Here is a 15637-nt window from a genome sequence, read left to right as displayed (position 1 = left end):
CTTTGCAACATAATGAAACGTTTAAATAATTACAATTACATTACCATGCTAAAATAAATGTAATCACAGCTGTAATTTATATTGTAATGATAAATTATTAATAAATTACCTTCCAGTTAAAGGAAAGCTAAAATTTTTATCCTTTTACACTAATACAGCAGGCACAGTAAAGTACTCACACTACAATACAGTACTGTAAATCTCTGTAATGAAATTGTTATGTACTGTATATTACCGACAAAATTAAGTACTGTACTAAATTTCCTTCCCATGAAAGTATAATGTAATGAAATTTTCCCGGCTATTTTTACCGTGTGTGATTACCCAGACAAATTACTGTATTACACTAATGTATTCATACTTGTCACATCAATAAATCACTTCGTAATTACAGTAAAGTTTATTACAGTATTATCCAGGCAACTTACTGTAATATACTCGTGCCTGTTATCATTAATATATCATTTCGTTATTACAGAACAGCTTACTACAGTTTTTCACAGTATTTAAGTCAGCTTCTTGTACTGCATTACACTGTTATGTGCAGCATATTAGACATTCAACCACTATTTACTTTTACTACATATAAATTCCACCTCTGTACAGTTTCATACGATGCTTAAGTTATGTATTTTAATTTAAATGGCTTCCTCTGCCATGCCTTTGAGTTCTTAGCTGTAATTTACATCACAAAAGGCTTTTATATCTCCTTAATTTAATCCTATTGAAGGGACTCTACACCTTAATATAATTCTTCACATTACTTTACATTAAAATTCAACCAGCCAATTATATCATACATAAGTATTCATAACTTATTTGTAATACAAGAATAACATTTTTCTCTAATACAGATTAATACAACAAATAATTACAAAAATCCAGCAGCTTATTGTTTTAGTTTCATAAATATATTACAGGCAACATTAACCGACATATTATACCCAATATAAGGTACTGTAATTATCTCTTTCCACACGGCTCAGTGTACTGTATTATGTAAATGAGTTCCTAACATATTTACATAACGAAGGCCGCTGTAACTATTAAATTTCATCTCAATTAAATTAAGTATAACTGTATTAAAATTTAATAAGGAAAATTTAGCTTTAAAACCAAAAAGCCTGAATGTATTAATTGGTGTTATGTAATGCAAATAGCATAAAGACTTTTGTCGAACACTGGTTATTGATAGTTGCTGTCACACACACACACACACACACACACACACACACACACACACACACACACCTCTCGGGCAAAAATTAATTGCCAGCTGAACGGTAACAACGACCCCAAAGTTTAATCCAGTTTAAAATATAGTTTAACGACCTAAATCTAGATCACATAAAGATTAGCCGAGCCACAACTTGTTTCACCCTTAGATTAACCAACCTAACCTAACACGACCTAACTTAACGAACCCTAACACGACCTAACTTAGCCCTATCTAACTTAGCCAAAATTAACACCGAGCTAACCTAACATGGCCTAACTTAATTCCACCTAATCTAACATGGAGCTAACTTAACACAACCTAACTTAACCTAATCTAACCCTACAGGTAGAGTGAGGGTGTTTAATCACCAGGTGACCTAAGCCTGGGGTGCTAATCTTTACGTGATCCCTAAACTTTAATTGATTTAAAACATACGACAACAATTTAAAATCTGAATCATTTTTAGAGATTTTTAATGACTTAAATTTTCATCCATTTAAATATTTTAAAGTAATTTTACCAGCTGTGAAAAAATTACCCTCAAAATTACTTAAACAAACCCAATTTAGAGAGACAAATGGACATAAACAAACCCATTTTAAGGACAAAATAGGACAAACAAACCCAATTTAGGGACACAAATGGACATAAACAAACCCATTTTAAGGACAAAATAGGACATAAACAAACACAATTTAGGGACACAAATGGACATAAACAAACCCAATTTAGAGAGACAAATGGACATAAACAAACCCATTTTAAGGACAAAATAGGACAAACAAACCCAATTTAGGGACAACATAAACTTAATGAAACCCAAATCTTAGGAAATTCAACACACCTTAATCAACCCCGTGTTTAGGTATCAACTTAACGGTACTCGCTTTTTGGTGGGTATACAATCACACCTGTTTTATGGGTACACAACACACCTTTAAACTTCTCAGGGACAAACATGACATTATCTAACCTGGTTTTTTTTGGGGGGGGAGAGATGACACAACGGACACTTTATTTATCGGAGCGTCTGGAAAGTTAGGAGGAGAGGTATTGATCTGGTGGTCGCTTCACAGCCAGATGACAATCACGCCCACACACACACGCACGCACGCACACACACACACACACAGACACACGCACACACACGCAACAAACTTTTTCCACCGGTTTTCCTGAGATTCCGGTAATGTCCACACGCTTATTATGACGAGCATACTTCAGAATAATTCACCAGCATACTTCATGAGCATATTCCACCACCATATGCCGGAAGATTTTCTATCAGCATATATTACGAGCAAGTTTCACCAGCATATCCCATGAGATTTTTTCGCCAGCATATTTTACGAACAGATTTCACCAAGATATTTCACTGACGTCCTGAGCATAGTTACGAGTATACCTACACATTTCACCATTGATAACACATAAAATATCACCATTATCATCCTACCAAAGATATCAACCACAAGTATCATCCGTATAACGAAAAATATAACCAATCCAAGATAAAACTATGACTCTCACACCTCATCTAGTTAAGAGACCAAGAATCGTAAGTGTTCCTCCTGAGAGAAACATTCATGTGCACGGCGTCACTGCAGGCACCCACCCAGGGGATCGACCCACTTCTTCGTGACCTTCATCAGGCAAAGGTCAAGGTCAACACATCTGGCGCTACAGTACTCTTCCTGCCTGCCTGTATGACCTTCATGTTTGGGCCATCTGTTGTTCTCGGTCTGGTGACATTTTGAACATTGCATTGTTTATGTGCATTGTATATCTGTACCATGTGCATTGTATACCTGTAGTGTCTATGTACATTGTATACCTGTAGTGTTTATTTACATTGTATGTCTGCACTGCCTACATAGTGAATACAACGATTTAACTGAATAAATATCTATCTATTTATTATGTCACCGGATACATGAACTCTTACTTAAGCTCATCAGTTATTGCCGGGCCGCTTCAACACGTTAGTTGTAACCATGAGTGTGAGACGACCAAACACCACACTGCTCTGTGATACAAGACGGGACATAATACTCCCCCTACCGACAGATCACACAACTTCCCCCACACAGCATCTCCTCTCCACACACCGAGAAAAGTTAAGATTCGACGTCTTTAAAGGGATCTTGAGGAAAATATTCCCTCTAATTAAGATTCTGGGAAGACTACTAACTTTATATCCTGAAGACTCGACACAAATATGGCGTCAATAATACACCCAGACTCTTTTGTAAGTTGACTATATTATATAAGTAGATTGCTATGATTTTTATCCCATTACGTCTAAAGGCTATTGTAAAGTAGGATCGTTCTATTGTTAAGTCATTCTGTTACATCCTATTGTCGGATATCGTCCACTTTCTATCATAGGTAGACACATTCTATTGTAAGTAGAGACGTTCTGTCATAAGTAAATTCATTCTATTGTATGTAGGTGTATTCTAACATAAATAGAAACATTCTATCGCAAGTACACACATTCTATCGCAAGTACACACATTCTATCACACGTACACATTCTACCATCCATACACACATTCTACCATCCATACACACATTCTATCACACGTAAACACAGGCATTCCCAACAACCACCTTCCCTTATACCCCAATTAGGTGAAAATATAACGTTGGAACCTTCTGGGAACCGACCAAACCGGCCCAAGAGATTAAAGTTTTACTGCAAATATCCGGCCATGTTCGTTTCCTTTACCAGGTCGAGGCGGCTGTAACTACTCGACCTAAAATCCGTCTTTATTCCCATTTCTCTTCTAGTCATGGTGATGTACTGTACTGTGTGTGTGTGTAGGATTAGGTTAGGATTTGAGTGAGTGAATGAGAGAGTGAGAAAGAGAGAGATATATGAAAGCGAGTGTGTAGTGAGAAAGAGAACAAGGAAGATATAAATAGAGAGATATGAAAGCGAGTGTAGTGAGAAAGAGAACAAGGAAGATATATATATATATATATATATATATATATATATATATATATATATATATATATATATATATATATATATATATATATATAGAGAGAGAGAGAGAGAGAGAGAGACCGTTCTCTTCTTTTAAGTTTGTTAATTGAGAGAATTCTACTTTTCCAATCCCAATCATCTCCTACACCCCACTCCTCTACAACACTCCCACTCATCTACGACGCCCACTCATCTACCACACCCCCACTCAACAGACGCACTCAAGTCCTCATGCCATCCACAAACACACTCGCTAGGGCTGGTCCACTCAGAGCAGCCTTTCGTAACCCACTGAAACAGGAAGCGTTCCCCCGAAATACCAGGCAATTTTAAAATGCTTTCAGAAGGTTAAGTGAGCCTTGGGACATGTTTTTGAAGTGTTTTCCTCCTCAAGTGTACTTATATATATATACTTATTTTGTAGTTACTTGAGGTCAAATGTACTTTATATGTACCGGGTTCTGTAGTTGTGTATTTAAAAGTACTTAACTCTCTCCCTACATAATTCTCTCTCTCTCCCTCTCTCTCTCTCTACCTTTACCCCTCTCTCTCTCTCTCTCGAGGTGGATCAAGGGAAACAGACACCTCAATAAAGGGAGGATATAGGAGGGGAAGCAACGTACAGTACAAGAAAAGTGTAGCAAGTGGCAGTCAAGCTTTGAAACCATCATGTGTGTGTGTGTGTGTGTGTGTGTGTGTGTGTGTGTGTGTGTGTGTGCGTGTGTGCGTAGAATATAGAACACTCGTCCCTGTAAACTTCTCGACAAACGTTTACAATATTCAACGCATTGTATCTATATGTTCGTGATTAAACAAAGTAATTTTCAAAATGCATCAGGTATTCAACTTGCAATATGTCTGTCGCTTGGAAAAATAATTGTTTCAACTCTGCTTCATTAGTAGGTTGCATCACATCTAACAAAACCTTTATTTCCACCCTGCAACATATGTGGAATTTGTAACTTGTCCTAAACCTGTGATTTATTTGTCTCCGATCTGCAACATCTGTGTAAATTGCAATACATCTGTCATCTATAAATCACTCGTCTCCAAGCTGCAATACCTGTGCAATCTGCAATTTCTACAACAACTCAATCGCTCATCTCCAACTTGGAACTGCTATACAAAGTGCAATACACTTATCAATATTAACCACGAGATAAACCCATCAACACCCTGTCATCTGCAACACTCAACCCCACCGACCTGCAACATGCAACTAAACATAGCACAGCCTTTGTACATCCTGAAGCCCCTATTTCCATTTGGTAATACAAGCGTCGGGAATACCGGTGTGCAAGTTGCAATATTCGGATGTGCATCTTGCAACGGGACAATCACAGGAAAGCTCTCAGTGTAATACCATGATACTGCAGTCACCCGCTTTAACTGTGAACCCCTACGCTGTCATTCTCTTTCACCCTCATTGTACTGGTGTCAGCACCCACACCCTATCAGAACCCACACCCTGTCAGTATCCACATTGTACTAGCGTCAGAACCCACACCCTGGCAGGATCCACACCCTGTCAGCGCCTACATCGTACTAGTGTCAGAACCCACACCCTGTCAGGATCCACACCCTGTCAGCACCCACATTGTACTAGTGTCAGAACCCACACCCTGTCAGCACCCACATTGTACTAGTGTCAGAACCCACACCCTGTCATAACCCACATTAATCTTCTGCCAAAACCCACACTATATTTAAGCTTCAGGACCCACACTAAAACTTGTACCAGAACACACTGTATATTTTAATGTCAGTGTATGAGTTTGAGAATGAGTGAGTGAGTGAATAAATGAGTGTGTGTGCGTGAGCTAGCAAGTGAATGAGTGTGTGAGTGAGTGTGTATGTGTTCGTAGTGTTTACTGAAGAATCTATTAGTGTCACTGGTAAGGTTAACTTGGCATGTACAATAACCCTGGCCTCACCTTCTGATATAATTACATAGTTTATTCAAGTCGTTCAAACAAACTATTCCTGTGTCGCTGTTTAGTCAGTTCCAACTCACGGCTGTAACACTTCCAGCCTTGAATATTTTTGGGGGTTGTTAGCTTGCTTGGGGGTTGTTAGCTTGCTTGGGGGTTGTTAGCTTGCTTGGGGGTTGTTAGCTTGCTTGGGGGGGCTTGTTGTTAGCTTGCTTCCGGTTCTCAAGCTCTTCCTCACTATAGACCCGTGTTTGCATAGTCATTTATGAAGGTAAGTAAGACCCAACCAGACTTTAAGTATGTAAACAATTAAACAGTTTTTTGAGGGCTATATTTGTTTGCTTTGAGACAGTGTTTGCCTTTGTATGCCTGGGTTATGCTTGGTTAAGACGATACTGTTTGCTTTTGTTTGTAGGCCTGCATTGTTTACGTACATGCCGAGGTAATCTAAAACTGACACTAATTTTTCAAGAATAAATATTTGTCTAAAAGGCAAGATTGTTATATTTTCAACTCCTGCTGCTGGTCAGAGGCAGGTTACTTAGTGTGGCTCAGTGGCCAAGGGCAGGTTACTTAGTGTGGCTCGGTGGCCAAGGGCAGGTTACTTAGTGTGGCTCAGTGGCCAAGGGCAGGTTACTTAGTGTGGGTCAGTGGCCAAGACAAGTTAGTTGCCGAGGCTCAGTGGCCAAGGGGAGGTTAGGGCGGCTCAGTGGCCCCGAGGGTGAGCCACAACACGGCGGGTGTGTGAACTTGGCCCTAATTAGCAAGTTGTTGGGAAGTGCTCGCTCAGGGGCGGCCAGGAACCATCTTGTATATCATAACAAGACCTTCAGAATTATGACGCAGAATAATAGTATAAAACCGCCAAGAATATTTTCTAAAAAACCACCAGAATAAATTATATTTTCTAAATAATCTTGATCATTTATACTAAAGAAAACTAATTATGAACAAATAAGACTTGATAATTATAAGAAAAATTTAAGAACTATTGTCTGGAACACATTATAAAAAGTTTGGATAATATTAAACAAAATTTGGGTCACTTGTACTCAGAAAATATATAAACTATTTAATTTATAAAACAAGAAAATAATATTAAAAATAATATCAAGAAAAATACTGTAAATCTAACTAGGGACAAATTTAATAATAAACTAAATATTCAATTATAAAGATACAATTACTGTTTACTGAATAAACTAATAAAAAAAACACTTTGTGTCTCTTAATTAAAACGAATACAATTATTGGCAGTTAAGAAAAAATAGTTTTATATTCTTTTAAAAATAACAATATAGGATTTCCATAGTAATAGTTAAACGAGAGCTATATATATAATATGAATTGATGGTTCATTTGTCTTAAGGTGTGTGTGTGTGTGTGTGTGTGTGTGTGTGTACAAATAAAGTGTTATGACAGCTCTGAACACATTAAGTTAAACATGTACAAATATACAGGTGGTGGACACACACACACACACACACACCCTAATACCCCCCAAGTCTAGGGCCAACATGACATTTTCTAAAACATGAACAAACACGTCTGGCCTCCACTCCGATCCAATAGACAAATATCATCCCAAAATAAAACTAAATCCGAAACCTGAAACTGGACTCGAATTTTAATACAGGAACCGATGGTGCGTTTGTTAGGTCATGTAAGGTGAGGGTTAAGCTGAGTAGGTGGAGATATTAGGGTTATTTTATATGTAGCATGGAGGAGAGGTGAGGTGAGGTTTATATTCTATCTCACAGGATCAAAACACTATAAACCAGCCTCGTGTGTGTAAAGGTCGTTTATATTTTACACAGACTAAAGCACATCCGACCCACGCAAAAATATTATGGGGATCTAGCCCGGGCCTGCAGCGCCTACCAACCATCCATATTATTCTAAAGCGATTTATTGAGTGGCAGTGAAATATTGAACCAACGTCGGAACATCACAAATTCCTTAGGGTATCTCAGGCCAAATAACCTGCAACCCGACTCTTAAAGGTTAGTCCTGTATTATGAATTTTCCTCGTAAACAAAGATTTCAGGACGCATCGATATGGGGGAAAATTTGGTACTTTATTTAAATGATACACAGACTCAGGTCCAGCATTTAAGTTAACTGTAATTGAGCCACAGAACTGTGTATGCCACAGCCTGTATACTGTACAAGTTAATAGTGCTGTACTCTTGCGCAGTGAGCCGTGGAGTGCCAGTGAACACCAATCAGCCCAGACCCTCACGTTAAGTTAGATCTGGTTGGTGTCTGCTGTTAAAAACGGTTATTGTGTACAGAGGCTGTAATAAACATACCCGGAACTCCAGCAAAAGTAAAATGAGACTCCAATTCGGAATGATTGCAACGGCTGTATGTAAAATATTCAAGCCAAAAAGATTTTCAATTACATAAAAATATTTATGTTTGTTGAAGGGCGAATTTTAAGAGATTGAAAGCTATGCAAATGGAAATTATAATAACAGTTTCAAAGGTCATCATCATAAGCGATCTGGAATGAACTCATTCTAAACATTGTATCCAACTGTCTCAGTTATCACAATTATCGGTGCAACTTGGAAGTTGTGACAGTCTGTGTACCACTACAGTCTGTGGCCTATGGCTCTGTAGAACACCTAGTGTGTGTGTGAATATTTTCAGAATAAGAAATATTGAAGTGTGTTGAGGTAACACGGCTAAAAAACGGATAGATATACCAATATTGAGATACTTATTGTTTGTTTTACAATATATCGTTACGTACACGTACAGTGTACTGTATATGCTGCACCCACATATATATACTGTATAAAGAATAGTGTAACGGGCGGACTGTGGGTTTCATCTCAAATAAATTCACTTTCACAATAATTCTGAAAATATAAATAACAGCAAAACACGAACCAGGGGCCGTAAATACTGGCATTAAAACAAAATATAAACTCAGCACGGAGGCGCTGCAGGCACTACACCACACGTCACGGAAGTGTTGTGTGACTGCCACACCATGATAGGCTACACACTGTACAGATAAACCTTCTACACGATGTAGTCCCTTGAGGAGGACAAAACTCAGCAAAGTCATTCAGAAAGTTTTCCAATGATTTTCCCGAATATTAAACAGTGTATTTTCTGTTGGTTTTTACTCCAATTAACACCCAGTTGATCCCCAGATTCAAGGAAGTCCCCTCAAGCATAACACACCATAAGATCTTAATTTTAAAAGTTAACTCTTATTATGTACTAATTTGCAACTCACTCACTTATCCCCCTTGACCTAACCGACCAAAAGTTTAGTTCACCATTTCACTCACCCTAATTTAACAAACCTAACCAAATTTAACCATAATTTAGCTTAACTTTTCATGACCTAACATTCAACCATAACCTTTCTAGCTTTACCTAACCAGATTTAACCAAACCATCCTACCAATAAACCAAACCTGACCCAAATAAGAACCAAATACTAATAAACTAAAAAAAACCAATGAATTAACTAAACCTTAAGCGTCTATTACAGTAGCTAGAATCACCTCTGGATATTCGGCACTTATTACACCACCACATGACACTCGACTACCCTAGTACCGTACACAATGCACATCAATAACCACACACTGAGTTCAATTACCACCCCATGTTATTTTCCTCTCACAATAAACACAACTAAACATGTTAGTTTTTTATGATAACTTAACTTTGATGACCTTTGTATCTACTGTAAAATACTATATTAACAGGTAATAGCAATTTGAACATATGCAATTAAAGTGATATTAAAAGTTTGGGTGGCCATGAGTTCAATAGGGTTTGGTATTCTCTTATTAAATTCGTCAATACAAGAACACACGTAATATCGTCATTGGAATTAATCGTTATTAAAAAAGTTCCTTCGTATATCCCATGTACTGTACTGTAGGCGTGATGTACTTAACGTGATGCATCAGTCAAACGCGAGGTATAACAACATTAAGTTCCAGGATATCAATAATTATAATATAATTCTAATAATTTCAATGTATATATATTATGAAGTCATCCAACTGATAACAAAAACAAAATTTAACTTTCAAATGTATCTCAAAATAAAATAACACGATTGGTTATCAAATTTCCTTATCAATGATGTTTCTAATAACTGATAAATGCTCTTAATATCAGAGTATTAATATTCTCGTCGTACCCAAATAGTCACTTCCAAAATGTTACAAGTTTTATAATACAAACTAATCATTTCTGTGAATGTATCATAAGAACCTATAATCAAGATTTTAAATCCTATATTAAATCAATGATATTCACTATGTCCTCGACCCCTGTAATTTTCATAACACAATAATTCATCCACAAATCAATTGCTGGCCACACGATATACCCGGCGGGGACAGACAAACCTTGCCGTGGCGTGGGGCGCGGTAGAGGAAAGAGCGAGAGAGCCGCCGGGTAGGTCCGCACTGTTCGGAGGTTCAAGGCAGACTGGCACACCAATGCATTCCAGATCCAGCCTGGCAGTTGCCCCGTCTGGATTTTCGTTGTTAATTTAGGGACAGGAAGGGGTATGAGATAGCATCATTTCATGAAAAAGGGAGATGCTGTAATACACAATTTGGTGAATTATTCTCTGGGATAAGACACAATAATGGTAGTGACGGAGGGCATTATACATTAAGATGATAAATAACCGAGATGAAAGTGAGGGATGCTGGAGGAAGAGGAAGAATGAGAATCTTCACTATAAAAGGCTTATGTGCGTTAAATTTTCACAGCTCAATTTACATCCACAGCAAAATAATATTCAACTGGCATTACTGTACTCTGAAGCTCTTATCATAACTACAGCACAGCACAGCACAGCACCTTTTAATAACACTGACAGCACGCTTAGTTGTCAAAAGCTCAAATTACATCATTACATCAACAACATTTTTCATTCCAATCAGGGGATAAAGGCACGTCCAATCTTTGTGAATCAGGGCTCTAGTACTGAATTCAGAGGGATTCCTATGATAAAACGTCCCACAAATTGGAGATATGAAATTGTACCCGACTGGTTTATGGATAGCGACCTAGTGTACAATATATGGTACAGAAATAACGCAGCGACTCGCCCGCATTTTCAGACTCGTCCGTCGATTTTTCCTCTTAAATGGCGATATAAAACTAATAATCCAACTCACAAATGGTCGTAATATAAAATTTCATCGTAACTGAAGATGTAAGAATGTACTTAACTGGTTAATTTAAGCTAAAACACACAAATACGATTCAAACACAGCATCAAAACACACCTATACTCCCCTTTAATCAAATACACTAACTTACTCAGTGTAATTTTGATGTTTTTTGAGGCGTGTAGTGTTCTGTTCGCTGGTGTAAGTGTTCTGTTCGCTGGTGTAAGTGTTCTGTTCGCTGGTGTAAGTGTTCTGTTCTCTGGTGTAAGTGTTCTGTTCTCTGGTGTAAGTGTTCTGTTCTCTGGTGTAAGTGTTCTGTTCTCTGGTGTAAGTGATGTGTTTGGTGAGTGTTCCCTGCCATAACAAGGTCATAAACCATCCATCTGGTCTACCCCTTTACTTTCATATCATCCTACATCACCATTTTAAACTCTACCATACTAACACACTGTATTCCCTGGCAGTCGGCGAGCTACGAGTCTGGTGCTGACGGTTGCATGTTATTTTTTATTTATTCGACAAATGATGAACGAGTGATATTTAGGGCTAAAATCAGTGCAATTCCGCCGCCATTTTAATTTGTATTTATTCAACGGGTAATGAAGGAGTGATATTTAGGGTTAAAATCACAGTGTAATTCCGCCGCCATTTTTGTATCGTAAGTTGAGTCAATTAACTGCGTCCTACTTAGGTAATAATTAATGTTCGAATCTCTGGAAAGCCATCTGTCAGTTGCAGCTTAAACGAGTTCAGTCAGATGCGATTACATCCTCAATTACGGGGAAATAAATTAATGTAAGAATTATCAGGAATCTATTTTAATACCGAAGATTAAAATGAACCCGTTGGATACGTTCTCACATTCTCTTATGGGAAAAATTAACACATGAACCTCTAGGAATCTTCGCGTCTTAGCCAGTTGATAAGTTCTCCCATCCTTAATCAAAAAACAAAATAAACTATGTAATCATTAGGAATTTATCTCATATATCGTAGTTTCAATAACCCATTAGGCAAGTTAAGATAAGAAATTATCTTAAGAATGTCTAAGAATTAATTTCGTTGTCTTTGATTGAGTGAGCTAACTTAATACATTCCCACATCCTGTTTTGGGGAAAAATAATTCCTAAAAAATCTCCAGGAGTGAAATGAATCACCTTAAGATTAGTCACTCCAGCTTATTTCACCTGATGATTAAACACCCAAAAGCTAACCTTACATAAACTAACACCCTCACCTAAACTAATGCTAACATAACACAACTAAAGCTAAACTAACACCCTCACCTAAACTAATGCTAACATAACACAACTTAAGCTAAACTAACACCACCATCACCTAAACTAATGCTAACATAACACAACTTAAGCTAATCTAACACCACCCTCACCTAAACTAATGCTAACATAACACAATTGAAGCTAATCTAACCCTCCAGGTAATTTTTAGGCATTTCATCATCAAGCGAAAAAAATCAGTACCATTCATTCTCAACCTCTATCCTGGGGAAAAAAATCGTGAGAGTCTGAAACGTGACCTTGAAACCTTACAACTAGGTCAGGGTCAATGAGACGTTGGGTGACGCAGCCTTGCCTCCTGGGAGTTGGTGTTCCTAAGTCATTTAAGTCGTCTTATTCCTCCTCCTTGTAGTTTTATGTGATCAATTAGGAGGTGGTGGAAGAGGAGGGAGGAGGAAATGTGAGAGACTGAGGGTGCAAGGGTGGGAGAAGGACTAAGGGACTGAGCAAGGAATTGAAAGGGAGGGAGGGAGGAAAAGGAAATGTGAGACTGAGGAAGGAAGGAAGGAAGGAAGGGAGAGAGACTGGGAAAGGAAATGAAAGGGATGGAGGGAGGAAGGAAGAGGAAATGTGAGACTGGGGAAGGAAATGGAAAGGAGAGAGGGAGAGGGAATGACGTCAGAGGTATTTCACCTTGTTAGTCAAAATTGTGAGTTAATTTACGTATTTTTCTTATATTTTCACACTAGTCTTATATTAACGGTCCCTGGCATCACACCTGCGTTCACAGTTCAGGTGTGGATGTCACATAAATAGATAATGCTAGTAATTTTTATACCCGCAGGCTTTCAAGGAAACTAATGTCAATAAAAATATCTGTAAAATGTGGCGGTAAACGAATGATGAGTTCCCGCTTAAATATTCTGCAACATGACTTGAGGCAATATTCTCAAAGATTCCTGTTTAACTTCCCTTGTAACTGGAGTTGTAAAAATGATCCTCTTTTGACTTGATATTGCAAAGAGTTACATAAAATGGCACCGATGTTACGCTGAGACTGATCAATAAGCAACTATGTTCAAGGAGTAGGTCAGGGGACTAACCTTACATCCAAACAGAATCAGTTACATCGAGATTCTACCTTAACCAAATACATTCATCAGTTGGGGGACAAAGTTAACGTGCAAAATGTCATCATATTTATACAGACTACATTAATTATACATGTTCACTGAGCAAAAGTTAAAGAACAGAATAACGTCAATAACAGACTACAGTGCCTTAAACAAACATGTTCTCTCAGCACCAGTTAAAGTAAAAATTAACTCATGTTTGTGAATCCTGATCCTGGCAGAAGCCTTCGAGAAAATGAATTATTAAACGGCAGGTAAAAAGTGTTGTCGGAATATTTACATTTAACTTTTATCAGTAAAAAATTGTGTTTACACCGAGGTAAGAGGCGATGTATCCTCAGTGGCTGGTGTTAAACCAATGATATTTAATTTTATAAAAACATTAGACTCTGGTTGGTTTGTCTGGGTAATTTTATTAATGCTTTTACTGTAGTTTCCACGTTAATAAATATTTACCTATCTGAATAAATGTGACAGCTTTACATGCTTAATACTTGTAAAATTATCAAGAACGTTTCAGCTTACGAGTTCCTGAGTGATATTTATTAGACTATGTTACTGCATGAGAATAAGCACTGACTTAATATGTACCAGTTAGGGCCTGCTACATATACAACTATAGTCTCTAAATATTACCATAATTTCCTCTCATTTTCATTGTATCTCTTCATCTGTGTCCATATATACAACAGAGTGTATTCCTGCATGAAACTTATTACTATTATCACATTAAATTATAACTAACGTCGCGTAAACGGAGCGATCATCGTCATCAATACTGAGTAACTATTTATTATCGAGGCATTAATGTCAGTAGCATGGCTCGAGAACGGTAAGACCCATACCATCACGTGTTATTTACTGTACTGGGCTGCATATTAACGAGCTGTTGATTTCAGGATCGATAAATATCATCTCAGCTTCACCTCCCTAGGAAGCATCCTTAATACATTGCATTACGGTTATTATTAGTCGTGTCTATCATTTTTCATATACAGTAATTAACAGTTATCAAACACCGCCTTATTATCACGAAAATTCTATGTACAATACAGCGTTAAACGATAGAATCATTATTATTACTGTATTAGTATTATTGCAAGTATCATTATTACGTCATTTAATAAGGGTATCATCATTATAATTATGAAAAAGTATAAAACATACCAGACAATAACAAAAGTACCAATACCCCAGAAATACTCAGTAAAATACACGTAATATTTGTAACAGGAGAGCCATAGATAACTGTGTTCTGGGAAGCAATTTGCTGGCCTGTTTTAAGTGCCACAAATACTCCCTGGAAATTATGGAATATGATAAAAAACTGTTCTGGTCCTACTGTCCACCGCTAATCTCTAAAGCTTGAAAAATAACCAAGGATAAATCTATTCCCTCTTCCCTATAATAATAATAATAGTAATAATAAAGATAAAAGATAATAATAATAATAATAACATTAATAATAAAGATAAAAATAATGATAATAAAATAATAAGAATATATGTAGCCTACAGTATATGCGCTCGCGTGTAAGAAACCTTTCCAGCGAAAAAAAATGCTGCATTTAAGATTCCGTTGACTTAACTGATAAAGAAAACCATATACTGTATAGACTATATGCAAAACTCACACCAAAGACTGACAACATTGTTCCACTTAATAAAATGTAAGAGACAGTTTTTGATGGAGTGAATTATGGTGAGACTTGAGGTGAGAACTATCAAGATGGTTGACTGTTGAGGCTCTCAAGTTATTAAGTGAATATAATGCTTCACCCTTCAGTTATGTAAACACAAAACAAATCGTTTACCTTGTGTGTTAGGCGGAGGTAGAGTCTCAGTCCTTTTCTTCCACCATCATCAAACTTTGTTGGTGTTTCTTCACTTTGTCTTCTTTGCATCTTGAGGTAAAGTGACATAAAAATACTACTCATCTGTGTCGACTACAACACAA

At 37.3% G+C, this 15637-nt stretch overlaps 1 protein-coding gene across 1 annotated transcript in view; it reads right to left on the bottom strand.

The window, feature by feature from the left end:
• Positions 1-10610, bottom strand: part of LOC121877930 (uncharacterized protein DDB_G0271670-like) — a 91089-nt gene extending 80479 nt beyond the window's left edge. The window contains exon 1 of the mRNA XM_042383892.1: positions 10534-10610. The gene's annotated coding sequence lies outside the window, so the exon portion shown is untranslated. The remainder of the gene's footprint in view (positions 1-10533) is intronic.
• Between the last annotated feature and the right edge of the window lie 5027 nt (positions 10611-15637).

This window comes from Homarus americanus, unplaced genomic scaffold (assembly GCF_018991925.1).
Source record: "Homarus americanus isolate GMGI-L3 unplaced genomic scaffold, GMGI_Hamer_2.0 scaffold30620, whole genome shotgun sequence".
NCBI lineage: Eukaryota > Metazoa > Arthropoda > Malacostraca > Decapoda > Nephropidae > Homarus > Homarus americanus.
The sequence above is the reverse complement of the archived record's forward strand: the minus strand, read 5'-3'. Positions and strand labels throughout refer to the sequence as shown.